We start from the raw sequence: 25,860 nt of genomic DNA, 5'->3' as shown, positions 1-25,860 counted from the left end.
AACATGTGCATTTAAAGTGCTTGTTGTGCTGTCTGATAGTCTGAGGTATAAAAGAAAGAGCACACCTCTTAGTTTGTGTAACAGGAGATCTTAGTCTACCACTACGTTCTATAACCCTACCAGTCAGATTACCACAGGAGGTAATATCTGTTGCAGCTCTTTTAAAGACTCTACCATAATACCTGCTGGAGATGCCAGGTCCTCATACATGTAAAGCATGAGCTCTACCACTGAGCTACATCCCCTGAAGATTTTCAGTTTTTTAAAACTGTTTTCTGAGATTGACTTAGACTTATCTTTATTAATTCTTATACTTACTTAGGGTGCTTTAGGTAACTGCCTTCCAAGCACTTGACCTGGGTTTGATTCCCAGCCTTTGCAGTAGTTTTTGTTGAGTGATATTACTTACTCTATTTGTCAAGAAGTAACCAGAAAGGTTACTTGCCCAACCTGGTTTAATACAATATTAGATCTCTGTTATGGTACAAATAAGGCAGTATATCAATCAATCAAGCTTCCTCCATAAGGATCCACAGACTGAGGCAGTCTACTACAATTTGCACTTTCTACTCCTTACATTTTACAAAATTGGCTTGTTACTTTAGTTTTGTACTAAAAGCCGTATATAAGGTGTGATTGTGAGAGAAAAGAACAAGAGACTAGTTGTCCGGAGGATAATCAACTGAGATTGTGTGCGTCTTTGAGAACTGTAAGTCCTAGAACTGATGTTGTCAGTTCATTTAAGCCTGTTGTTGTATTGGTCTGTAGTTCTGGCAAATTTAAAAGTTAGCTTGTTTGTGTTCTTCACCTGTTACCTAGGTTACACCTGTTAGCTAGCTTACACCTGCCTGATTCGATATAATGGCCATTGTTAAATGTCCTTGCTCATTAAGCCAAATCTGGTCTTTACACTTCTGCAGAAGACCATAGAGCAGCCCAAAGATAACCCAAGTGGGAATTCTTCCGTGGTAGGGTTTAGTTAATAACGCACATGATATTGATAAGATACATGAAAGTTTGGAAAATCTGACCGCCGTCATGTTTGCAGGGTTCAGCGATTTTCCTAAAACCTTGTGAGCTATGCGTAACATGTTACTTTAGCACCAGATGGGTCTAGATTTACTGTTAGCAGCTCAGGGGGGGGCCACTGCCATGTATTAGGTGATCAATGCTGCGCATTAATCCCAGACATTGAAGGTAACCTCACTGACACCGTCCATCAGCTAAACCACCTCGCCACTAGTCTTAGGGCTCAAAATGTCCCTCACACTGTTTTTAGGTGTCTGGGGCGCTTGGATATTTGGGGAGGGGTGGAAGGCTTGGATGGGGAATATTGTGGTTCCAGTAATCTCTGTGATCTGTTTCTGTTTTGAAGCATTTGTTGTATTATCCCATTAATATGAATGATTATTTTCTTTGTTTACTTTTGAAAGGGTTCAGTATCAGGCAGTGCAAGTAAATGATGATGATCTTGGTCTGTTTGATCTGCCCACCTACAAAGACGACGAATTTAACTCAGACTCAGCTTCCAAATTTCAGTAGTTCCTGATTCATAAATTCCATTTTACTTCTCATCTTTCTTTTAGACTAAGATGTAGTGGTAGCTTGAACTAAGAGGTTTAAAGTCATCACAAAAAAACATTTTTTTTGTCTTTTCAGTAATTTTCAATTGTGTTGTGATTAGTATGTAATCAAAAGGGGGGAATGTAATGGGAAAATTACATTTAACCAATGACTTTCATATTAATTATTCATAATAATATCTTCAATGCCTCTCAGAGTATTTGGTTCCTGTATCTGTCCTCAGTGTGATCTCTTTGTAGGAGACAACTGGATATGTTATGACTTTGCATTTTCCCACCAAGGATAGATGACGTGGAGCCTGACAGAAACAGTTGCCTAGAACGGTGTTTATCATAGCAGGTCCCAGGTCGAGACCAGAGCCTATCCAAGAGACAAGATGTCCTTTTTTAGCTAAGATAGAATGACCGGTCAAGACACTTGGACACACGAGGGACAGATTCAGAAATACGTAAGAGCTCCAACTGTCTGCCTGAGGTCCACTGATTGTTATGTTTGAGATTAAACTGGTTTCCAAACAAGGGTTGGTTTTCCTCTGGGGGCACTGCATATAAAGAAGTGTATTACTGATTGTATTCACCAGAATGTGTAATGTCACCTTGTTACTCTGTTTCATTGTGAACTGCCATTCTCGTCATTTTGTTTGATTGTTCTCTCGAGAAAATAATTAAACTCTTTCACCGAATATCCAAACTTTTAATCCAGTTTCAGCCTGTCTTTATTTTTGTTTCAACAAGGTCTCTTCTTCATTTTACAAATTCCTCCCTCGCTGAACAGAAACTTCCACAACATCTTATGTCTATTAGAAAGTACAGTTCTGCAAACCATGTACATATTAATCTTTGCAGTCATTGGTATGCAGGTCACTTGATGTAATACAAGCAAATACATAAGGACCCACCCAACAGTTTTGTTATACGTGGCGTGCAACTGTATGTCAATGATCAAGCTTGTTGCTGTGACCAAGAAACCACCAGCACAATGACTGATACATCATCAGTTCTGAAATTTTCTTGGATGCCAAATACTTGAATTGAAAGTCAGAATCCAATTGACATGTCAGAAACAATACAATGCACGTCCAGCTTCTCCATTTCCACATGAGTCAGCTTCCCCAATTTCTGAGTAACAGGAAAATAGCCTGATAAGCAGACATGTGCAGCTCAACCTCAAAAAGCCATAAAGCAAATGCTTGTGGTTTAAAGATCGAGCTCCCGCTCATAAAATATCTGACAGGCGTAGTCTCTGTGGCGCAATAGGTCAGCGCAGTCGGCTGTTAACCGAAAAGATGGTGGTTCAAATCCACCCAGGGACGTTTGTTGTTTAAATAACCTAGAGTGAGCCAACTCTGGGATTTATCCTTCTGCAGAAGACCATAGAGCTGGTGATATTAACAAATGTAATGTTAGTCACGGTCCCTGTGTGTGTCATGTGGAGAGCTGTTATATTATACTATCACTTTTTACTGACAAAATCAAGTCTTTGTTTTGGTAAAAATATTTTGTATCAAATTCTTCCTGTTGTCAAATGAGATCGGAAAGCTGAGTCGGGCAGTGGAGCCATGAAAAGACCCCATGACAATCTACCTGACCATAGTCTTTCAAGTCAGTGACAAATCCAAGCTGCATTTCCTCTTTCAAACTGCATTTCTTTTTTACCAATATTCAATTTCTAATTTTGACAAAAGTAGTCTGTTGTCCAATAGATGGTGGAAACTAGGCTTATCTGCTGTCACTTTTGACCAAAAAATTCAAGTTCCAATGTTGGTAAAATGTTTTGCTTCAAAAGTAGTCTTTAGTCCAATATAATCAGAAAGCTCAATCTGGCAGTGGAGCCATAAAAACACTACATGCCAAACCAACTTCTTAACGGTTGGCTTTCAAGTCACTGACTGGTCACATTTACTTGATGGAAAATTGCTAATGAGTTATGTTTACGTGGCTCGTTGGTCTAGGGGTATGATTCTCGCTTCGGGTGCGAGAGGTCCCGGGTTCAACTCCCGGACGAGCCCTGAAGCAAGGTGCTGTTCCAACCCTAATCTGTACTTTAAAATCCAGTTTATTGTTAAATTAACCCAGATTAGGAGCCAGCGCAATTGTAGTACAGCATGTTGGCAATTTTCATATCCTGCTTCAACTGCACGCAACAGAAAAAAACTGTGAAAAGATATGAGGAACAATGAGCAGGACATGACTCTCCTTGTTCATTGGTCTAGGTTTATGATTCTTACTTAGGGTGCTTTAGGTCCTGGATGAGACTACTTTGCATATAAATAGAGGAATGGATTGAATAATCTGGTTTATTTATTGAATATGATGGAAAAGAGTGTCATGCGCGAGGCAAATTCATCACAATACTACTATCACTTCTTAGTGGCAAAATCAAGTCGCTTTCCAGCCGCTGCATTTATCAATGTACGATCATTCTTACGCTCTGATTGGTGTGATACAAACGTTTCATGAATATCACGTGAAGCCTGTCGTAAAAGGATTTCTGCGCTGATATCTACCCCACCTCTTTTTTTGTTTCATGTTATGTCTCGGCAAGAAGTATTATGCTTTTGGGTCGTCCGTCCATCTTTACATCAGAATTGGAAATACTTTATTGATCCCTGAAGGGAAACTCTGGAAAAGAGAGCTCCTTTGAACCAGTGACCTAAAGATTTCAGCTTTATGCCTCTATAGTCCTCCGCTCTACCAACTGAGCTATCAAAGGGAGCTAGCACACATACACACGCACTTCCCATTCTTGTGAATGTGATAACACAGGACCCCCTGGAGGGACTTCCAGTCTCAATGCCCAGATGTATTACAAGATTTGAAGTGAACATTGTATTGTCCAGTGATGGTGGTATAGTGGTGAGCATAGCTGCCTTCCAAGCAGTTGACCTGGGTTTGATTCCCAGCCATCACAGTAGCTTTCTTTGAGTTGTGTTACTTGCTTTATTTGTTAAGAAGTCAGCAGAAAGGTTACTTGCCCAACCTGGTTTGATAAAATCTCTTTGAGCTGCACGATTATGGCCAAAATGATAACGACAATTAGAGATCACGATTAACTATTGCAATTATTTGTTGATTTTCTTCTCCAAAGTGCTGGAAAGGAAGGTTTCACTAATTGTTGAACCTCAGGTTAACAAAGAACAATCTCAGCAAGGTGATTGATGGATGATTCTAGTTACTTCACCAAGTTCAGGCCAAATGACACAGCTGTAAGACATCACATTGGTGGTGGGTTTTGAATCCACGCCTCCAGAGAGACTGGAGCCTAAATCCAGCGCCTTAGACCACTCGGCCACACTACCTGCAAACATCAGCTCTCCACATCGTGACAAACACAGGCACCCTAACTAATGGTATGCTTGTAAATGTTATTGGGAAAAAAACCTTTGCAAGGAAAAAGCCATATTCCTTTGGCATTGTTGATTATTAGAATCATGTAACCAGCATTAAGTGAGTAGGTGGGGACCAGAGCCTTCAGCTGCTCTGCTCCCCAGCTCTGGACCTCACTCCCACCTGTCCTCCGCAGTATCAACTCTCTCCCCCTGTTCAAAACCAGACTCAAAACCCACCTGTTCCAGCTTTCTTATTTGTAAATACACTCTTCCTGTCATTTTTTCATAACTGTTTATACTTTTCAGTTGCCTGTATCTGTCTTTTTTTTGTCTGTAAAGCGACCCTGAGTGCTTAGAAAGGCGCTGTTAAATAAAATGTATTATTATTTTTATTATTTTTCAATAAAGTAATTGTTTTTGCCTTGCGAAAGTTTTGTTCCAATAACATTAGAATATGTGGGTGTGGGACGCCCAGGTAGCTCAGTTGGTGAAGAAGGCGTTTGCTGCATGTCATTCTCTCTCTCTCTCTGCCCTTACATGTCTTCAGCTGTCCTATATAAACAACAGGAGTTGGTGCAGATTGAGGGATATGAACTGTCACTCATCAATAGGAAACAATCAAAGGGTGGGGGGGTTGCATTTTATATTGACCAAAGATTTCAATGTCAAATAGTTACTAAAATGTCTTTTGTTTTAGATACAGTGATTACTTACATGGAGTCTGGTGGAGATATGCTGCTCTATACACGCTAAAAATAGTGATTATTTAAATGGAGTCTGGTGGGTTTGGTGATGTTTTATGATAAACTAAAATTATCTTACTCTTTAACTAAAAGCTCTATCTCTGTAGGGATCCATCCCATAATGTTGTCACACACTTAGAATAATAATCTGAGTCTTTCAGCACTTTTAGTGGATGGAAACGTTCTCTTATCAAGGAGTTTAAACACAGAAACAGCAGGAAGGATAAATCCACCAAATCAAGTCACAAATAATCAGCACGAGGCCTTGTTTAATTTTTTTAATGTATTTAATTGTTCCACATTACAAAACATTTAAAACAATTCAATCCTTGATGTTATTTACAAGTTTGCTTTCTATTATCTGATTTTGTAAAACATCATCAGGGTCTTTAATTTCAGTCTGAACAGACCTCAACAGATTTAAAACCACATTCAGTCACGGAAAATATGAAATGTCAGACAAAGATTATTAAATGAAATTCCACCAAGTTGGAAAACATGTTAAACTACAAAACAATAATTTGAGAGCGTACAATTCAAAATGGCTGACTTCTAGTATGTTGGTAATGAGGAGAGGACAAATTTAAACAAATATTGAATTTGCGCTTATTAAACTCAATGCTCAAAGGTTAGAGTTTTTACCAACTTTTGGGAGTTTAGAAATATATAAGGGTGACAAAAATGTATTCCTTAAAAGAAAATTACACTGACTTCTTGTCAGCCCAAAATTTTTTTTATATTTATAGAGATGAGAAGAAAGTTTTTACCAAAATAAAAGTTTCAAACATGTCTACGTTTTCCAACCAAAACATCTTTAAATGTCTTAATGTTTCTCCTTTGGGCCTTCTCCTTCCCACGGTGGGTACATTGTGGTTAGGGTTGGGTACCGAAACCTGGTGCTAGTACGGCGCCGGTGCCTTAACACCCGGTATCTATCGGACGAATAGTAACGGGGATTTGGTGCTACTGAAACACCAGCGCTGCCTTTTTCCATATAGTGGTTATTTTTGTCATTGACCAGCAATTTACTGGAGAAATATTACTTTTTTTTTTACATTTCATTTGGACCATATAGTAATAGTAGTAATAAACAAGCAGTTCTTAAATTTAGCTGACTGTCTTTTTGTGCTCCTTTTTTTATTTAAATATATACATTTAAAAAAAGTATTTTTAAAAGGATGGGTTCAGGCACCGATTCTGGTGCCTAAATGGTACAGGGTTCTGAGGAAAGGCAGAAAACAGTCCAACTGATCCACAATAACATACATGCTGCTCAGAAGATAAAGTTACTGCTGGTCAGCCTTCCATGTGGAGAGAAGATCAGAATATAACAACACAGCTATCAGGGCATGAGGAGGAGGAAACAGCTTGGCTCTGAAACATGTTCACAACGAGGCAGTGTGAAAGCGCTGGTGTCTTTTAAGGTTACCACTCTGAGAAAAGGTTTCCCCACATTGTTCACACCAGTACGGCTTCTCTCCAGTGTGAATGCGCTGGTGTTTTTTAAGGTTACTACTCTGAGAAAAGGTTTCCCCACATTGTTCACACCAGTACGGCTTCTCTCCAGTGTGAATGCGCTGGTGAGTTTTAAGGGTACTACTATGAGAAAAGGTTTCCCCACATTGTTCACAGCTGTATGGCTTCTCTCCAGTGTGAATGCGCTGGTGAGATTTAAGGTTACTACTGTGAGAAAACGTTTCACCACATTGTTCACACCTGTACGGCTTCTCTCCAGTGTGAATGCGCTGATGTTTTTTAAGGCTATCATTATGAGAAAAGGTTTCCCCACATTGTTCACAGTTGTACGGCTTCTCTCCAGTGTGAATGCGCTGGTGAGTTTTAAGGCTACCACTCTGAGAAAATGTTTCCCCACATTGATCACAGCTGTACGGTTTCTCTCCAGTGTGAACTCTCTGATGAATCTTTAAATTTCCTGATGTTGTGAAGGATTTGTCACAGTGCTGACAGCGGTGACGTTTGACTCCTCTTCCTCTCCGTTTCTATCAACAGAGAAAAACCAAGAGAGTGAGTTAGTGAGGTGCCATGCTGTAGAGCTCTATCTTAACCCGTTTGCGCCGGATGCTTCGCGACGACACATCTACCGCCGGTTACTGCGTTGCGCAACTCTGACCCTCCTGCCGGCTGCTGCGTGGCGCAGCATTTTGTACTGGTCGGTCTTTCCATGACGCGTGCGGCAGAGAACGCACTGTCATTGGTTCAAATACACATGAGGCGGGTCTTGTTGGCTATTCCAAGCCACGTGACCACCAAAATGTACCGTAGTTTGCTGAAAATCACGTCAATCAACCAGACAAACATGTGCGTTTGTTTATGGAGTTTTGAGAGACGAGTGAGAAAACGGCTCCGACAGAGGAAGTGGTAGATTATGATGAAGACATTCTCCCTCCCAAACTCCTCACTATCTTCCACCTCAACGTCCCCGCCCTCGCTGTCTAAATCCTCCTCTGATTGCCTCGGAGCCGTTTTCTCGCTCGTCTCTCAAACATTCATAAACAAACGCATATGTACGTCTAGTTGATTGACGTGATTTTCAGCAACCTACAGTACATTTTAGTGGTCACATGGCCAACAAGACCCGCCTCATGTGTATTTGAACCAATGACGTTCTCTGCTGCACACGTCATGAAAAGACCGACAAATACAAAACGCTGAGCCACGCAGCAGCCGGCGGGAGGGTCAGAGTTGCGCAACGCAGTAACTGGCGGTAGATGTGTCGTCGCGAAGCATCCGGCGCAAACGGGTTAAACTAGAAACAACATTTATGTCTATGGAACATTGTTTGACTGACGCAATACTTTTCTTAACCCTTGTGTTGTCTTCCCGTTAAAATTGAAAATCAACACTTTTGTTGAGGCTTTGTATGAATGTTTAAATTTCCTTCAGTTTTTGTCACTTTTTTGACCTTTAACAATACATTACACCAACTTATTAACTTTGACTTTGTTACAGTTATTTTTGGAATTTATGGTCAATAAACCTCATTTATAGGAAATTATACCTAATGTTTGAGTGAGAAAAGCAGAAATTAGGAATTATTTAGAATAAAATTAGAGGAATGGATGTTGATGATAATCACAGACTGGAATATGTCAACTTTTACTCAAAACTATTTAAAAAACACTTTGTTTTCTCCAAATGCTATAAAATTGAATAAGACACCCCAATATTAATGAAAGTAGAGATTTGTACTTGGCAAAGAGCGTTGTGTGGAATCAATCATGTTATTTTGGGTAATTAAAAAGAACACTGATGTAGGACAACGGGTCATTTTGACCCGAGGACGACATGAGGGTTAATTATCTGCCAACATCACTATTATGGAGTTGCATTATGGTAATCCATGCATCCATTGTTGGTTAGTTTGTGATAAATAAACTACTTTTGATCAATTTATGTGTGGCCTCCATTTTGTTGCCAGCCTTTAGCCAGCCGGTAACAAATTGGGGGTCATCCGGGACTCTTTGTGCCGGGAAAGTTGTAAATGTAACATTTTCCCACAGATTTTTAGCTTTCACTGGTATCTGTAGGGGTTACCGTGTTGTCTTCATGTTGCTGGAACAGCTCTACTCCAGTAAAGTAAATTGGAACCATTGTTCCTGATGGTATTAGCAATGAGGGGCACCAGTTGACCTTTGACCTTTTGTTTGAGGTTGTTTTTGCTAAATCAAACTTGTATAGCCAGCAGTATTGTGTAAGTAAGTAATATGGTAGTGTAATGTGGTATTGTCCACACAAGCTACATTTCCTCAAGCATTTCTGAAGCTCAGCAGAGCTTTCTGCTGTGCTCTGGAATAAAACTGCTGAGCATCACTGACTCCTCTGAAAAACACAGGCACATATGTCGTGGTCATGGATGTTTAAAAAATAGCTTTGATGTACAGTTGTGTTCAAATAATAGCATCACTAAACTCATGAATCATTTTTTGGGAAAAAGTGATATTTCTACATGGCAAATAATTTACTAGTAAGTGTTGTAGAGTCCTAGAAAACCAACAGTCATGACATGCATGCTGCTCATTCTGTAGAATTGAATCTGTAATTGAAAGGAGCATGTTCATAATAATAGCAGTGTTGTGTTCAATTAGTGAGCTGATTGATTCTGTGAAGAAACAGGTGTCAGTTATGGCCCATATTTAATCTATATACTGTATATATACATATTTAAGAAAGGAAGGAAGCACATGTTGTGCATGCTGGTTATAGTGCATTTCACACTGAAATACTCAGCAAAATGGCTCGTTCCAGACATTGCTCTGAGGAACAGAGGACTTTGATTAAAAAGTTGATATGAGAGGGGAAAACATATAAAGAAGTGCAGAAGATTATAAGCTGCTCTGCCAAAATCATTTCAAATGCCTTGAAATGGCATCCAAAGCCTGACCGACATGGGAAAAACCCAAAGGACACATTGACTGGCCAACAGAGAAATGGAGCAACATTCTGGGGACTGATGAGAGGGAAACTGTTCTTTTTGGGTCTAGGAGCCGCAGACAGTTTGTCCTCCGACCCCCCTGCACTGAAATCAAGCCCCAGTCCACTGTGAAGACAGTAAAGCATGCTGGTTATGGGATGTTTCTCATACTGTGGTATGGGATGTTTCTCATAAAAACTGGTTCTTAAAATGCTTCCACTGACTCAGATTATGGAAAAGCGCTCTACCATTTGAGCTACTTCCCCTTTTCAAAAAAGGGAATAGTATAGTATGGCAAAAATTCACTAAAATTCATTAAAAATCATAATAATGAACATGTGACAGTGTTACCTTTAGGGTTTTTAGCAGTGGGGGGGTCAGTCCCAACAGCAAAGAGTCAAGTCGTGAGAAGGATAACAGTTAGCTAGCTAGCCTCTTTATGTTTATGTAACGTTAGCTTTAGATGTACATTTCTTAGCTTGAATTTGGTATCTGCGTTTCAAAGCCGTCTCCCGCGTTTCATCGTCCATCAACACAACATCACGATGAGTAACTGGACGGCCCAATAACCTCTCAGTCATTGTTGTACTACTGAAGACTTGTTGTTAAATTGTAATGTGAGCGGCAGCCAACGTGCGTCGGCCCCATTTCTGATAGCGTGGCAGAAGAACCGTTACCATGACGGTGTACCACAATACAACCAACACTGTAACATGTTGCTCAGTAACACAAACTGAGAATAAGCCTCACCTATTACAACACACACATCCATAACGAAGCAAACAGTGTAATACACCTTTAACAGTGAAGCACGGGGCTCCACAGGCTGGTCTGTTTACTGGTGATTACACGTTGCTAGGCAACAACCTGAACATCAACAACCAATATGGAGGCTGCACAAGTCATAAACAATCTGAAAATCTATCAGCTACGCAATAAGAAACACAGCAACAGTAATAACATCAAGACAATCTCTCTCTCTCTCTATGTGTGTGCGCGTGTCTCTCTATGTGTGTGCGCGTATGTCTTTCTCTCTCTCTCTATGTGCGTGCTCTCTCTCTGTGTGTGTGTGTGTGTGTGTGTGTGTGTGTGTGTGTGTGTGTGTGTGTGTGTGTGTGTGTGTGTGTGTGTGTGTGTGTGTGTGTGTCTCTCTCTCTGTGTGTGCGCATGTCTCTCTGTCTTTGTGACAGCGTCTGTGTGCATTCATTAATTTTGAGATTAGATTCCTGGGTCTCTTCAGTCTGGAGTAACCTCTTTCCTTCACTCACCTCCTCCTTCTTCCTCTTGCTCCCTCGCTCCTCTGAGTCTCCCGAGGCCTCCCTGACACCTTTCCTCTTTCCCTCCTCCTCCTCCCCCTCTTCCTCCTCGTGTTTCTGCATGTACTCTGCGATAAGGTCCAGGTCCAGGTTGTCTTGCGGCTCCCATGTGTTCTCCTCACTGGAAAGGTGAGTGCAGACAGAAGAACATCTCCTCACACTTTGTTTTTTAGGAAATACATTCTCACTCTAGCTGCTAGTTTGGATTATTCCTTTTATTTGTTGCCATTTTTTAAGGTTATTTGCGGGTCTGCACCTTAGAGTCAAGATACACAACCTTCAACTTTGAGAATCCCGAAAATTATGCTGTTGAAAGTGTGTGTGTGTGTGTGTGTGTGTGTATATGGACCAAGAACCCCAAGTATTAATATTCTAGACTCATACTTACTCTGAGAACCCCTTCCATTTCAGCAGAAACTCTACTCTTCCCTTCACCACTCTGCGGTCCAAAACCTTCTCCACCACATGCTCCTCCTCTTCCTCCTTCACTGCTGCAGGCTCCTCCTCTTCCTCCTTCACTGCTGCAGGCTCCTCTTCCTCCTTCACTGCTGCAGGCTCCTCCTCCTCTTCCTCCTTCACTGCTGCAGGCTGCTCCTCCTCCTCTTCCTCCTTCACTGCTGCAAGCTCCTCCTCTTCCTCCACCTTTCCTGCTCCGGTCGCCAGCTTGACGTCTGCCCCAAGGGGGTGGTTTCAAATTGAGTAACCGGGGTAACAAGTGATTTTTCTTGATTGGGGTTCACTACTTAACTCTCAGAGGAGAAACCCTGGAAAGCAGAATCACGGAGTCAGTGAGTGAGAGAACAAACCGCCGTCCTCGTCTCCAAATCTCTGTTTATTACAAATTCTCCCAAACACAAAAGCATAAAACAGTCGTCAACAACAACATTCCCCTCGTGGAAACATGTTTCACTTCAATTTAAGAACCGTAACACCATTTTCTTTACTCCCCATTTTTCAGTGGGTAAAATCTTCCACACTCAAATTCCCAGAAATAGTCTCGTCCTTACCAAATAAATATCACCCTTACTGTACCGTTTCAATAATAATATATATCTCTTCTTTCTACCTCCAAAACTCCACCATTATACTAATGTCATCATGGAAATCATAAACCCTCTTTGGCTGGAAATAAATATTCAAACAACTTCAGAGTCAAAACATGAACCATCATACACCTGGGGATAATAGTTGAACTTATAATACATTCCTTTACTAATACTCTGTAGAACTTTTAGGAGGAACTCCCCTTTAATAGTTAAACAACATTTTAACATTAACAATCCTGTCAGGATACGTTAAAAACCACAAAATAACTCATTACCAGGGAATGGAAGCACCAGCACCCAGAACCACACACACAACCCTATGTTAACTAGCATGTTAGTTAGCAGTAATTAGCCTGTGTCTATGTTAATATTAACTAGCCTGTTAGTTAGCAGTAATTAGCCTGTGTCAATGTTAACTAGCATGTTAGTTTGCAGTAATTAGCCTGTGTCTATGTTAATGTTAACTAGCATGTTAGTTAGCAGTAATTAGCCTGTGCCTATGTTAATGTTATCTAGCATGTTAGTTAGTAGTAATTAGCCTGTGTCAATGTTAACTAGCATGTTAGTTAGCAGTAATTAGCCTGTGTCTATGTTAATGTTAACTAGCATGCTAGTTAGTAGTAATTAGCCTGTGTCAATGTAAACTAGCATGTTAGTTTGCAGTAATTAGCCTGTGTCTATGTTAATGTTAACTAGCATGTTAGTTAGCAGTAATTAGCCTGTGCCTATGTTAATGTTAACTAGCATGTTAGTTAGTAGTAATTAGCCTGTGTCAATGTTAACTAGCATGTTAGTTAGCAGTAATTAGCCTGTGTCTATGTTAATGTTAACTAGCATGCTAGTTAGTAGTAATTAGCCTGTGTCAATGTAAACTAGCATGTTAGTTTGCAGTAATTAGCCTGTGTCTATGTTAATGTTAACTAGCATGTTAGTTAGCAGTAATTAGCCTGTGCATATGTTAATGTTAAGTAGCATGTTAGTTAGTAGTAATTAGTCTGTGTCAATGTTAACTAGCATGTTAGTTAGCAGTAATTAGCCTGTGTCTATGTTAATGTTAACTAGCATGTTAGTTAGTAGTAATTAGCCTGTGTCAATGTTAACTAGCATGTTAGTTAGCAGTAATTAGCCTGTGTCTATGTTAATGTTAACTAGCATGTTAGTTAGCAGTAATTAGCCTGTGTCTATGTTAATGTTAACTAGCATGTTAGTTAGTAGTAATTAGCCTGTGTCAATGTTAACTAGCATGTTAGTTAGCAGTAATTAGCCTGAGCCTATGTTAATGTTAACTAGCCTGTTAGTTAGCAGTAATTAGCCTCTGTCTATGTTAATGTTAACTAGCATGTTAGTTAGCAGTAATTAGCCTGTGTCTATGTTAATGTTAACTAGCATGTTAGTTAGCAGTAATTAACCTGTGTCTATGTTAATGTTAACTAGCATGTTAGTTAGCAGTAATTAGCCTGTGCCTATGTTATCTCCTAACATATACCTACCTCTCCGTCTCTGCTGATTGTGAATGATTGAGATTTCTCTTGCACATCTACCAGAAGACTTACAACTTTCAGACAGGTTGCTCACGTCACATCTACGTCTTCAAGCTCAGTTGGAGACTGCGCAGTAACGCTCAGCATCACCGGGAAAGAGCTTCTAATAGACTTCACTGGTCTCCATGGAAACAACGGGACCTGTTGGTCCATTTCTTTAACTGTCTATGATCCCACCCCGATACACACCTGTTAGCTAGCCGCGAGCTCTATTGTTTACGAAACCCGTTTCCCGCGGTTACAAACGCGGCTCTTTAGCTCGCCTTTACACATCATAAACTCCATAACTAACCCACCACAGCTTCAGTCCACCACACACACGGCAGAAGGAAACCGTCTGTTGTCATTTTTACCGAGTACCAACCTGGAAAGCAGAATTACGGCATCAGAGAGTGAGAAAACAAACCGCCATCCTCGTCTCCAAAGAGGAGGAAAGTGTCCGTCACCTGGGCCCCGTGGTGTACCAATACCCGCACATTGGTTCCGCTTTCTTTGTTTCCCCGCTACGTTAATATTGCTCATGTGGAGATGTGCTGCTCTATACACACTAAAAGTAATTATTATTTACATGGAGTCTGGTGGAGATATGCTGCTCTATACACGCTAAAAGTAGTGATTATTTACATGGAGTCTGGTGGGTTTGGTGATGGTGATTTCGGGGTTGTTTCATGTTAAACTAAAAGGATCTTACTCTTTAACTAAAGGTCTATCTCTGTAGGGATCCATCCCATAATGTTGGCAGACTCTTAGAATAATATACTGAGTCTGTCAGAAAAAACAACAGAACCTTTAGTGGACGGAAACTTTACCTTTTAATTAGGAGTGTAAACACAGACGCAACAGGAAGAATACATGCATCAAATAATCAGCATGTGGCCTTGTTTTATTGAACTCATTTTGCATTAAGTTGTTCCACATTCCCTGACATTTAAAACAAGTCGATCACTGACGCCAATCTAACTCCCTACGGACTGAACTACTGCCACCCCTAGTAGTTATCACTTTGACTTTCTGACTTTAATCATGACTTTGTGAGGCAAAATAACATGATGAGATCCACCTTAGGTGGGGGGGGGACTTTGGGTTCAGCATGGGTAAAGTGTCTCAAGATAATTCTTGTCATAAATTGATACTATTAATAATATTGAATTGAATTGAATTGAAATTGAATATCATGAAGTGTTTTAGTCAAACAGTTCAAATGTTGATAACCAGAGATGAAATCAGATGAATGTTTTTGTGTTTGAGTCTCAGATCTGCTTCACAGTGCAGAGTGTGTGTGATGGTGAACAGACTGAACTTTGATTTCAGCAGCTGGTCTTCAGTCAGTGTTTCTGTCCACAGGAGAGACTCTCAGTCCTGCAGAGGACACCGAGACACTGAGGAACCAGACCACAACCCAAACTCAGGATAGAGAGGCTGAGTGAATGTGGTGTAGAAGGTGTGGAGGTGGATCAGTGAGTCAGAGGAGACTGTGTAGAAGGACAGAGAGCCAGCAGGAACGTCCACATACACTGCTACTCTGTTAGAGACAGAGCAGGAAGTGAGGACTGTTCTTCTCTTATTGTGCCTGACAGAGTAACCATCTTCATCAGAGCAGAACAGACTCCAGGAATGATCATTCAATCCAAACACACAGTCTCTACTGTCTCCTTTCCTTCTGATTCCTCTGTAACTCACTGATATCTCAACCTCTCCTCTCCTCTCGACCTCCCAGTAACAGCGACCAGTCAGACCATCTCTACACAGCAGCTGAGGCCAGATGTCAAATCTGTCTGGATGATCAGGATACGACTGATCCTCCTTCACATTTGTCACCTTCCTGTTGTTGTCAGACAGTTTGAGGTCTCTGTGTACTGAGTTTCATCAGATGATGGAGTTCTACTATCTGTCCACTAGATGGAGCTAACTGACCATCTAATGAGCTGAAGATCAGCAACTTGTACAGCAGCAGGTATCTCTCCAAGGGGCCTCCGTGTCACATATTACTTTTAGCTGTTAATATTTACTACCTTAATATATATTTTTAACCCTACTTGTTTTTGTCTGACATTTACCTTTACATAAACCGCTCCCTCCCTCTTGGGTGAGGAGAATATCTCCAAATTAAAACAATAAAAGCATCTTTCTCCTAACTGCAGCTTGTAAATAAACACAGCAAAAGCAGCGGCGTTAGAAATTAATTTAATATCTACTCATATTTGTTGACGGGTCTCTGGAGCACAGGCGGCGTCCCACCTGTGTGACCTCATGTTGCAGTGGATTGTGGGATATGCTACATGCTGGAAGCCTTATGTTCTAGCTGGAAAGAAATAAAGGGGATGCATGGGATTATCCATAGACTGTAGAGATATTGATTATATTATTAATATTATTGGTCTATGGCAGGGGTCGGCAACCCAAAATGTTGAAAGAGCCATATTGGACCAAAAAAACTAAAAACCAATATGTCTGGAGCCGCAAAAAAATAAAAAGCCTTATAGAAGCCTTATATTGAAGGCAACACATGCTGTATGTGTCTATGGTAGCTATATTAGCCTAATATCAAAATGACTAAGTTAACTACAAATACATAATGAGCCTTCATGATTAAATGTTTATTTTTACTAACGCGCATCCTGCAGAGAATGACGCACCACGTGACTACTCTGTTGTGCGATGTCGCCTCCAGTTTAACTTCATTACAACATTAATGAATTATGTTTTCATTCCTTTGATGAAAGTAAAGAAATGCAATAAAGAAATCAGATTTTTGATATATTTTCTATTTTGAGGATTTAAAAAAAACAAAAACAAAACGAAACGTGCATAACGTGCCCCTTATCTGGGCAATAGAGTGCAATAAAACGCAGCCTACATTTTTAAAAATAAAACATCAGCCTTTTGAAAAGGTAAAGTATATAAAATCAAATGAATAGAGTTCAAGTTTGACGTCTGTGCAAATGTCACAATAATATCCCTAAGTGTCATTCCAAATATATACTGACAAAAATCAGATATCACTTTATAAAAACAGCTACTTTGTTACTAAAAATGTGCCTATAACTGGATTGTGTTCTTACCCGTTTAATGTGACTTCTGTTTTCGGACGTCACTGGTCAGCTTCAACATCGGCCACGTGAGATGTAACTTTAATCTTGACGCAGGACTGCAAGCTCTCATCTGTGAGGCGGGTGCGATATTTTGATTTGATGTAGTTCATGTTTGAGAATATCTGCTCGCACAGGTATGTTGATCCAAAGATGGATAATACTCCAAATGCATATGTCTTCATGTTCCTATAACTGTCAGGAAGAGCATTCCATGTGTCACAGACAAGTTTCTCGGGTGTTGGGAGGCTTTCAATTTCGCTCCATTTGTGGCTTTGGGCAAGCTGGGCTTTCTGGCGAGTGACGTCTTCAAGCTCGGCTGTCAGACATTTGAATTTGGACACCCATAAATCTTTGTCGGCTATATCAGCCATTTCCATTTCAAGGTCAGCTTGATTTACTCCTGGAAATGTGCTCAACAAGGACGGGTCAATCTCCAGGGGTGTGACAGGGAAAGACAGTGTCATTTTTTCCTTTCGGAACTTGCAAAATCTGCTCCCAAATGCAGTTTGCATATCAACGATCGCATTTTGCAAATAATCACCGTTGAGTGTGTGATCGTGATGGGCTTCTTTGAATTCTCTCAGGGAGGGGAAGTGGGAGAGCGTGCCTCGTTGTACATCTCTGGCAAAGACAGTCAGCTTGCGCTCGAATGATAGAACAGCTTCCAGCATTTGAAGTGCAGTGTTTCCCCGCCCCTGCAGACTTTCATTCAGCTTATTTAGGTGGCTTGTCATATCCACCATAAAGTGCAGTTTTTCGAGCCACTCGGTATCTTCAAGTTGCGGATAGTATAGGTCTTTGCTTTTCAGAAATGTTTTCACGTGCTCTAAACAAGCGACAAAGCGGCGCAAAACCTCACCCCTGGACAGCCATCGGACTTTATTGTGTAGCAGGAGATCGGAATATTCGCTGTCAACTTCATCAAGCAATGCATGGAACTGACGGTGGTTCAATGCTTTTGCAATTATCTTGTTCACCATCTCGATCACAAGGTTCATCACTGCCATACACTCCGATGGGAATGTTTGTGCACACAGTGCCTCTTGATGCAAGATGCAGTGGAATGCAAGCAGATTTCGATCCAATGCTTTCTGTAGCAAAGTCACAAACCCCCTTTTTGATCCTCTCATGCTGGGTGCCCCATCTGTAGCCACTGAAATCAGATGGTTGGTGTTTATCCTGTTGTCATTTAAACACTTCAGCACAGCCTCACATATGTCCTCCCCCGTGTTTGGCCTTTCAGTGGTATTAATTGGATCATTTCTTCTTCCATCGGAGTTCACATACCTGCATAAAAGCGCAGTCTGTTCAATATCGATCACATCACAGGACTCATCACAGGCAATTGAGTATGCTGGCGCTGAATTAATGTCCTTGATTTGCTGATCGGTGATGTTGCCTGCCATTTTAATAGCCCTTTCCTTCACTGTCTTAGCGGAGAGAGGCATGTCTTTAATTTTTTGTATTATCTCGGTTTTGTTTTTGAAGTCTGCAAATAGGTGTTCTGATATGTTGATAAATGACTCCTTCATGTAGTCACCATCTGTGAACGGTTTGCCGCGTTTTATTATCTCCCGCGTTGCAACAAAACTTGCAGCAGGAGTGGAGTTTGGAGATGCAATCCACTTCTTAAATCTATTTTTGCGCTCCTCTAATTTCTCCAGAAGTAATGCAATCGCACTTTTTCTCTCACTACCAACTGGGTACTCGGCTGCAAATGTAGCATGCCTTCCTTGAAAATGTCTTTCCACATTGCTCTTTTTGTTATTTGACAACTTCTCGCTACAGAGCAAACATTCAGACAATCCTTCCGCATTGGCAATGAATGCAAATGATTCGATCCAAGAAACGTTGAATCCTCTGTTCTCCTCAGTTATTCTTCTCTTTTTCCCTTTGGGATCCATGGCCCATCACACAGCCGCCGGTTTGTTTACAACAGCCACCTGCCTAGCATCCCGCCTTACTGATAGAAACGTGTGTCGCAGGCTATGACGTAAATCTTCGTTGACAGAAACGTTGAAATTTAATATTTATTCTACACATTTTTACAGCATTGAAAAACGTTAATAATGTTTGTGTCATGTTTTTTTTTCCTACAGAAACCATATTAAAACAAAAAATACATTTCTCTCCCCCATCTTTTTCCATTATCCAACATTTTTGAAAAAGCTTCAGAGAGCCAATAGGCAGGCGCTAAAGAGCCGCATGCGGCTCCAGAGCCGCGGGTTGCCGACCCCCGGGTTAGGGCGTGACCTAGTAAAGCCGTGCGTAATGGCTATTAAGTCTGTGCATAAACCGTGCGCTCTCGCAGACATCCATTGTAGAGCATTGGTGCACGTATTGTTCGTAAACAGAGCAACTTTTAGCAATTTGTCTACTAGCTGGAAACATTATTACACACTTGAAAAGATGTTTGGAGGAAAAAAGTGGTTTATGGCGGAGGAGGCAGATGCTATATTGGTCAAAAGACCAAATGAAGAAGTAATTCCCTCTTCTGAAAGTGAAGTTACGTGGACTCTGAAATGGAAAAGGATTTTCTGGATGAAAAGGACCCTGATCGTGAAGTGTAAGTTTATGCATAACGTATTGATTACTTTATCAGAAAGTATTTATTCCATACATTAACTACATTATTACATTATAATTATTTGAGTAGTTATAGTGTGAAAACTGATTTCTGTCGGAGTTTGTAAGCAAGGGGGAAGGGTGCTGTGTGTGTGCGTTTGTGTGCTTCTGTGTGCTTGTGGTCGAGCATGTACTGTAACAGTGTGGATCCTTGTGTGGACCACATTTCTGCGCTTAGTGTTGACATCTATTGTAATTAACATAAATTCACCTGGGCCTTTATAGAAGATTACACTGTTTTCTTTCTTTTAACTCCCTTTCATACAGTAGATGAGATTTGGATACTTTCTCAGACTGTGAAGGTAACCACATGGTGGAGGCCCAGCCATTGTTTTGCTGCACCATAAGCATATTAAACATAGAGTGTGTGGGGGTATAGCTCAGTGGTAGAGCATTTGACTGCAGATCAAGAGGTCCCCAGTTCAAATCTGGGTGCCCCTTGCAAGGATGTGTGTAGGTGATCATCTTTATGATAGTACTAGGTGATAAAGGAAAAAAGCTTGCATGTAACTAATGTTGCTTCTTTCCAGAAGCCCTTGTGCTTTCTCCACTCTCAGATTTACTTGGATTGTGGATGCAGCTGCTGCTGTGGTTCTGCTGGACGCCCTGCACTACTACTATTATTAGTAATAGTTCTATTACCTTTACTGCTGCCATAATTACCACCAGTCCTCTTTTCATTCCATTTTCTCTCTCTCTCTCTCTCTCTCTCTCTACTAAGTAACATTTTCAAAAGGTAGTGGTGGGATTTGAACCCACACCTCCAGAGAGACTGGAGCCTAAATCCAGCACCTTAGACCACTCAGCCACACTACCTGCGCACACCATCACACCAAATCGTGACACACACACGGACCGTAACTAATGGTATGATTGTTAATGTCTTTGGAAACAAACTTTTGCAAGGAAAAAGTCCATACTTGATTGAAAAAGGCCAGTACTTAATGTCTCCACCTGCTGAAGAGTAAACTTAACAGCATCTCAAATTTACTTCATCCATAAAAATAGAAACTGTGCTCATACCTGCCGTAACACCCATAAACACTGGAGCATAATACAATAAATATACTACACTACAGTACAAGTACATAAATACAGTAAAATAGAAAGTGTAAAACATGTACATTTAAAGTGCTTGTTGTGCTGTTATGATATAAATCATAGACGAAAAGAAAAAACACCTGTTGTCTTTCTGCTGGACAACACAATGCTCACTGCAAATCTCTGAAATAACCATAGACCCACAATTTCTATTCACATGCTTGTGCTATTGTTCAACCACCTGTCAGTGTATTTTCAGCATCAGTTGTGTTTTTTGTCTTTAAAACATCTGCCCCGTGTGAGGGTTGAACTCACGACCTTCAGATTATGAGACTGACTCGCTGCCTACTACGCCAACGAGGCTATGAAAGCAGTTACAATGGTTGGGAAAATTTCAGAAATACTAACAATTTGGTCTTTAATCTCAATAAAAACAATGTTTTTGGAAACCTATGTACTCACACAAAGGCTAAGACAACCAGGACAAAAGACCGTGTGCAAAGGTTGAATTCAATGATGGTGGTAGTCAGTTTAGTCAGTGGTGAGTGTGTATGCATGGATGAGTGTGAGGTATGGTGTCAGTGATTTATGCTGGACAGAGTAAAACTAACAAAGATGAGGGGAGAGGTGCTGGACTGAGAGACCTCTAGGGCAATCACAGATGAACAACCAATAATAAAACACTACTGAGTGAATGTGTTCAGAAAATGAAGAACATTGTTCAGAAAGCTTAATGAAGCTTCATTTGACCATATCTATTAACTACCTGAAAAAAGATTAAGTCTCTGGAAATATTATGACCTAAGCAATTAGACAAAATAGTGCAACGTAATTTTGAACCGCTCCTAGAAAGAAACCATAGGTAGCCATTGAATTCGAAATTTCTGAAGTTATTGTTGATCTCAGAAACAATGATGAACGACACCATCCTATCACAACGCCCATGTTTGTGCCTTTGTTATGCAAATACTCTGGAAGTCTACTTATTAAGAGTATGCATTCCCATTTTTCCCAATTGATTGTAAAAAGCCTTCCTGAGATTGTTGATCTCAGAAATAACCGTAGAATCACAACTTCCATGTATGTGCTATGTGCCAGTGTTCAATCACCTGTCATTGTATTTTCAGCATCAGATGTGTTTTTCTTATTTTAAAACACCTGCCCCATGTGAGGGTTGAACTCACAACCTTCAGATTATGAGACTGACGCGCTGCCTACTGCGCCAACGAGGCTATGAAAACAGTTGCAATGGTTGGGAAAGTTTCGGAAATACTAACAATTTGGTCAACAATCTTAATAAAAACAATGTATGTGGAGACCTATGTATTCACACAAAGGCTAAGATCAACCCTAGATGCTTTGTCATGACCCAGAACATATTTGTCCACTTTCTCATCTTCTTTTCTCACCAATCAAACTCAAAGCTCCCTTCCATTTTTTGCCAATCCTGAGAGACTTCATATCCATTTCTTGTCAATCAAAAAGGCGCCTCCTCTTGGCAACGCCCATCTCCATTTCCTACCAATCCAAACGCATCTTCTGCTTAAGAGAGACTTTGCATTTATAATTTGGAACTAACGAAGACAAGGAGGTCTTCTCTGATATTATCTCTGGAAACAATAATAATTCATGTGCTTTGTTTGCTACTGTCGATAGGTTAACAAACCCTCCAGTACCAGTAGCATCTGAACTGTTATCTAACAAGGCCTGCAATGACTTTGCCTCCTTCTTCATAGACAAAATCCAGAAGATTAGACAAATAGTCAGTGCCTCCATATCCAGTACAGGATATGTGTTGTCACAGTGTTCAAGCAAAACTAGTTCCAATATGAAAGAATTTCATACGATCAACCATAAAAACCTGTGAAGCATGCACGCTACCACTGAGCTACATCCCCTAAAGATTGTCAGATCCAGGGGGGCCCCGTGTTATCACATTCACATTCACAGAATGAGAAGTGCGTATGGCTATGGTAGCTCCCTTCGATAGCTCAGTTGGTAGAGCGGAGGACTGTAGAGGTATAGAACTGAAATCCTTAGGTCGCTGGTTCAAATCCGGCTCGAAGGAGCACCTTTTTTCCAGAGGCTACCTTCAAGGATCAATAAAGTGTTTTTGATTCTGATGTACAGATGGATGGTTGACCTAAAAGCACAATACTTCTTCCCGAGACATAACAAGAAACAAAAAAGAAATAGGTGTGGGAGACAGCCTTAAGCCCTGACAGAATAGAGAACTACAGACAAACCATGTGAAATAGTGCCAAGTGTGACCAGAAGAACTGGAAAAAAACTAGAACTATAAAGTACAAACCTTTCTTTAAGAAATCTTTATTGTGCTCACAAGGGCCCTTATTTATGAAATGTGCATACGACCTAAAACAGGCGTAGGACGGGGGTACGCCGATTCCTACGCAGAGTACGGCATTTATCAATTTGAACGTGAGCGTGGGCTGCAAAAAAAATCTCACGACTGGTCTCACCTTCATGAGCCGTCTCTCTGCCTGCATATTTGAGTGGGATGCAGGAGACCTCTCTCTGTTACGAGCAACTGGGAGGGGCAAACGGAAGGGACCTCATGGTGGTGCCACTGCTGGACCAGGTGCGCATGGAGCACATCAAGAAGGGCACTATCAAGATGGGGGTGTTGTCCTGACCAAGTATGGCTGTGCCAGAGGGTCCACGTCTCTGGAATCATTTCATTGCCACCTGACCAGGTTCATTCTGTCTAAGTAGTGTGTGTTTCATGATTGTACTTTTGTTTTTGAATGGTAAATGAACCACTGTGCTGGAATTTGTAATCAAAAACATGACCTTTCCCATTTTGACAAACTGTTTTGAACACTTGAGGTATTTCAATGAAGTCTTTGGTCTTGGACAGTTACCTTGCAATCTAAAACTGTATATCCTATTGTCTCTGGAACAATAGTTGGCAGTTGGAGGAGTAATGGCTCTTTACAGTGAATATGCAAAAGAAGATGTTCACAAATTCAGCCCAGGTAAATGCTCAGCCCATATTCACACAGACCTAAACCTACTCACTTAATGCTGGTTACAATATTCTAAACTCAACAATGCCAGAGAAAAATGACAAAGAGTGACAACATTTTCCAATAAAGTATTGGCTTTTTCCTTGCGAAAGTTTTATTCCAATGACATTGACAAATATACCGTTAGTTACGGTCCCTGTGTTTCTCACGATGTGGAGAACTGATACTTGCAGGTAGTGTGGCCGAGTGGTCTAAGGCGCTGGATTTAGTGGAAGACAAACCATATGTTGACTTGAATTTGTATCAGTTACATTATACTCTTATGACATAGCTTGGTGAAGTGACTAAAGTCATTAGTGGCAACGTATTAGACTCCTTGCTGAATCTGTTGTTTTTATCTTTACGGGCAATTCCCTGTTTTTAAATGAACACCCAATCTTAAGTGTTCAATGTGAAATACTCATTCATCAACAAAATTGTCGGTAACTATGACGGGGCGCATACGCTACCAATTCCATCCAAAGACTGAGACTGCAGGTATATGTTATATGCCCGTATATGTTTAACGTGTTCATATGTTCTGTTAATTTTCACAATGTTTAAAATCTTCAGTTAACCTAGTCATTCTCCATTTCCCCACAGTAATCCCTCAGCTTTCTTGTGCGCACATTTTAACATCTAAAACTACGGTGCCATTCCTCTCCTAAAACAATATGAGTCATTCCAGTAAGTGAAAAGGAAACTCACATCTACAAAGACAAACTTGACATACGTGACTCCCTGATGGTCTAGTGGCTATGATTCGGCGCTCTCACCGCCGCGGCCTGGGTTCAATTCCCGGTCAGGGAATGGTCAGGACTTGAAAGATACAGATGTAACATTTGAAAGAGAAACTTTTGGGTTAACTTAGATATGTCAAATTCTTCCTCATTAGTTTAACGCTAGAACCCCAACACTTTTAAAGAGTATCATTTCCTTTAAATCAGACCCCCGACAACTGATGTATCCTTTTGTCGTCTTTGATGGGTCATAAGCACTTTATCTGTAATTATATCATAATTCATCTAACAATTATTTTCCTTTTTCAAGCAGTAACTAAACCCCTGACCAACATTTTTTACCTGATAACCAATGTATGTGAGTGTCAAGTAAAGTTATTGTTGGATTCAGGTCCTAATGTGGACATTTTAGTGCAATGCAAAGGTGCATAACAGATTGCTTTCTACTTACCTGGAGCGATGCAGAGCAGGGGGGGGCAACTAGTCAAGGAACAGCAAGAGACTTGGTATTTAAGAATACAAACTGACTATGTGACAGATGTGTAATCTGTCATCTCCTGCCTTCTGAAGCTCAAGCCAGGCGCCATTCCTCTTCACCATCTACACCACAGACTTCAACTACCACACAGAGTCCTGCCATCTTCAGAAGTTTTCTGATGACTCTGCTGTGGTTGGATGTATCAGCGAGGGGGACGAGGCTGAGTACAGAGCTGTGGTAGGGGGGACTTTGTCACATGGAGTGAGCAGAACCATCTACAGCTCAACGTGACAAAGACCAAGGAGCTGGTGGTGGATCTAAGGAGAGCCAAGGCAGCAGTGAGCCCTGTTTCCATGCAGGGGGTCAGTGTGGACATTGTGGAGGACTACAAATACCTGGGAGTGCACTTAGACAATAAACTGGACTGGGCCAAGAACACTCAAGCCCTCTACAGGAAGGACCAAAGCCGTCTCTACTTTCTGAGGAGGCTGAGGTCCTTCAACATCTGCAGGACAATGCTGAAGATGTTTTATGAGTCTGTGGTGGCCAGTGCTATCCTCTTTGCTGTTGCATGCTGGGGCAGCAGGCTGAGGGTAGCGGACGCCAACAGACTCAACAAACTGATTCGCAAGGCCAGTGACGTCGTGGGCGTGGATCTGGACTCTCTGACGGTGGTATCAGATAGGAGGATGCTGTCCAAACTACATGCCATCTTGGACAATGTCTCGCACCCACTCCATGGCTTGCTGCTCAATCACAGGAGCACTTTCAGTGACAGACTCATTCTCCCAAAATGCACCACAGAGCGCCACAGGAAGTTGTTCCTGCCTGTGACCATCAACCTTTATAACTCCTCGCTCTAAGACAC

The 25,860-nt window shown here is 41.0% G+C and overlaps 5 non-coding genes across 5 annotated transcripts; 4 read left to right on the top strand and 1 right to left on the bottom strand.

The window, feature by feature from the left end:
• The first annotated feature begins 3,520 nt into the window (after positions 1-3,520).
• On the top strand, positions 3,521-3,592 carry trnap-cgg (transfer RNA proline (anticodon CGG)). The gene has a single exon. It is a non-coding gene; the product is annotated as a tRNA-Pro (tRNA).
• A 16,484-nt stretch (positions 3,593-20,076) lies between these two features.
• Positions 20,077-20,148, top strand: trnac-gca (transfer RNA cysteine (anticodon GCA)). Its single transcript has one exon. It is a non-coding gene; the product is annotated as a tRNA-Cys (tRNA).
• Positions 20,149-20,441: 293 nt separating this feature from the next.
• Positions 20,442-20,523, bottom strand: trnal-uag (transfer RNA leucine (anticodon UAG)). Its single transcript has one exon. It is a non-coding gene; the product is annotated as a tRNA-Leu (tRNA).
• Positions 20,524-22,728: 2,205 nt separating this feature from the next.
• Positions 22,729-22,816, top strand: trnay-gua (transfer RNA tyrosine (anticodon GUA)). The gene is given in 2 exon segments: positions 22,729-22,765; positions 22,781-22,816. It is a non-coding gene; the product is annotated as a tRNA-Tyr (tRNA).
• A 1,696-nt stretch (positions 22,817-24,512) lies between these two features.
• Positions 24,513-24,584, top strand: trnae-cuc (transfer RNA glutamic acid (anticodon CUC)). Its single transcript has one exon. It is a non-coding gene; the product is annotated as a tRNA-Glu (tRNA).
• Positions 24,585-25,860: the final 1,276 nt, after the last annotated feature.

The sequence above is a fragment of the Etheostoma spectabile genome, unplaced genomic scaffold (genome assembly GCF_008692095.1).
Source record: "Etheostoma spectabile isolate EspeVRDwgs_2016 unplaced genomic scaffold, UIUC_Espe_1.0 scaffold00018810, whole genome shotgun sequence".
In the NCBI taxonomy this organism is placed as follows: Eukaryota; Metazoa; Chordata; class Actinopteri; order Perciformes; family Percidae; genus Etheostoma; species Etheostoma spectabile.
This window is presented reverse-complemented; position numbering and strand designations above follow the sequence as displayed.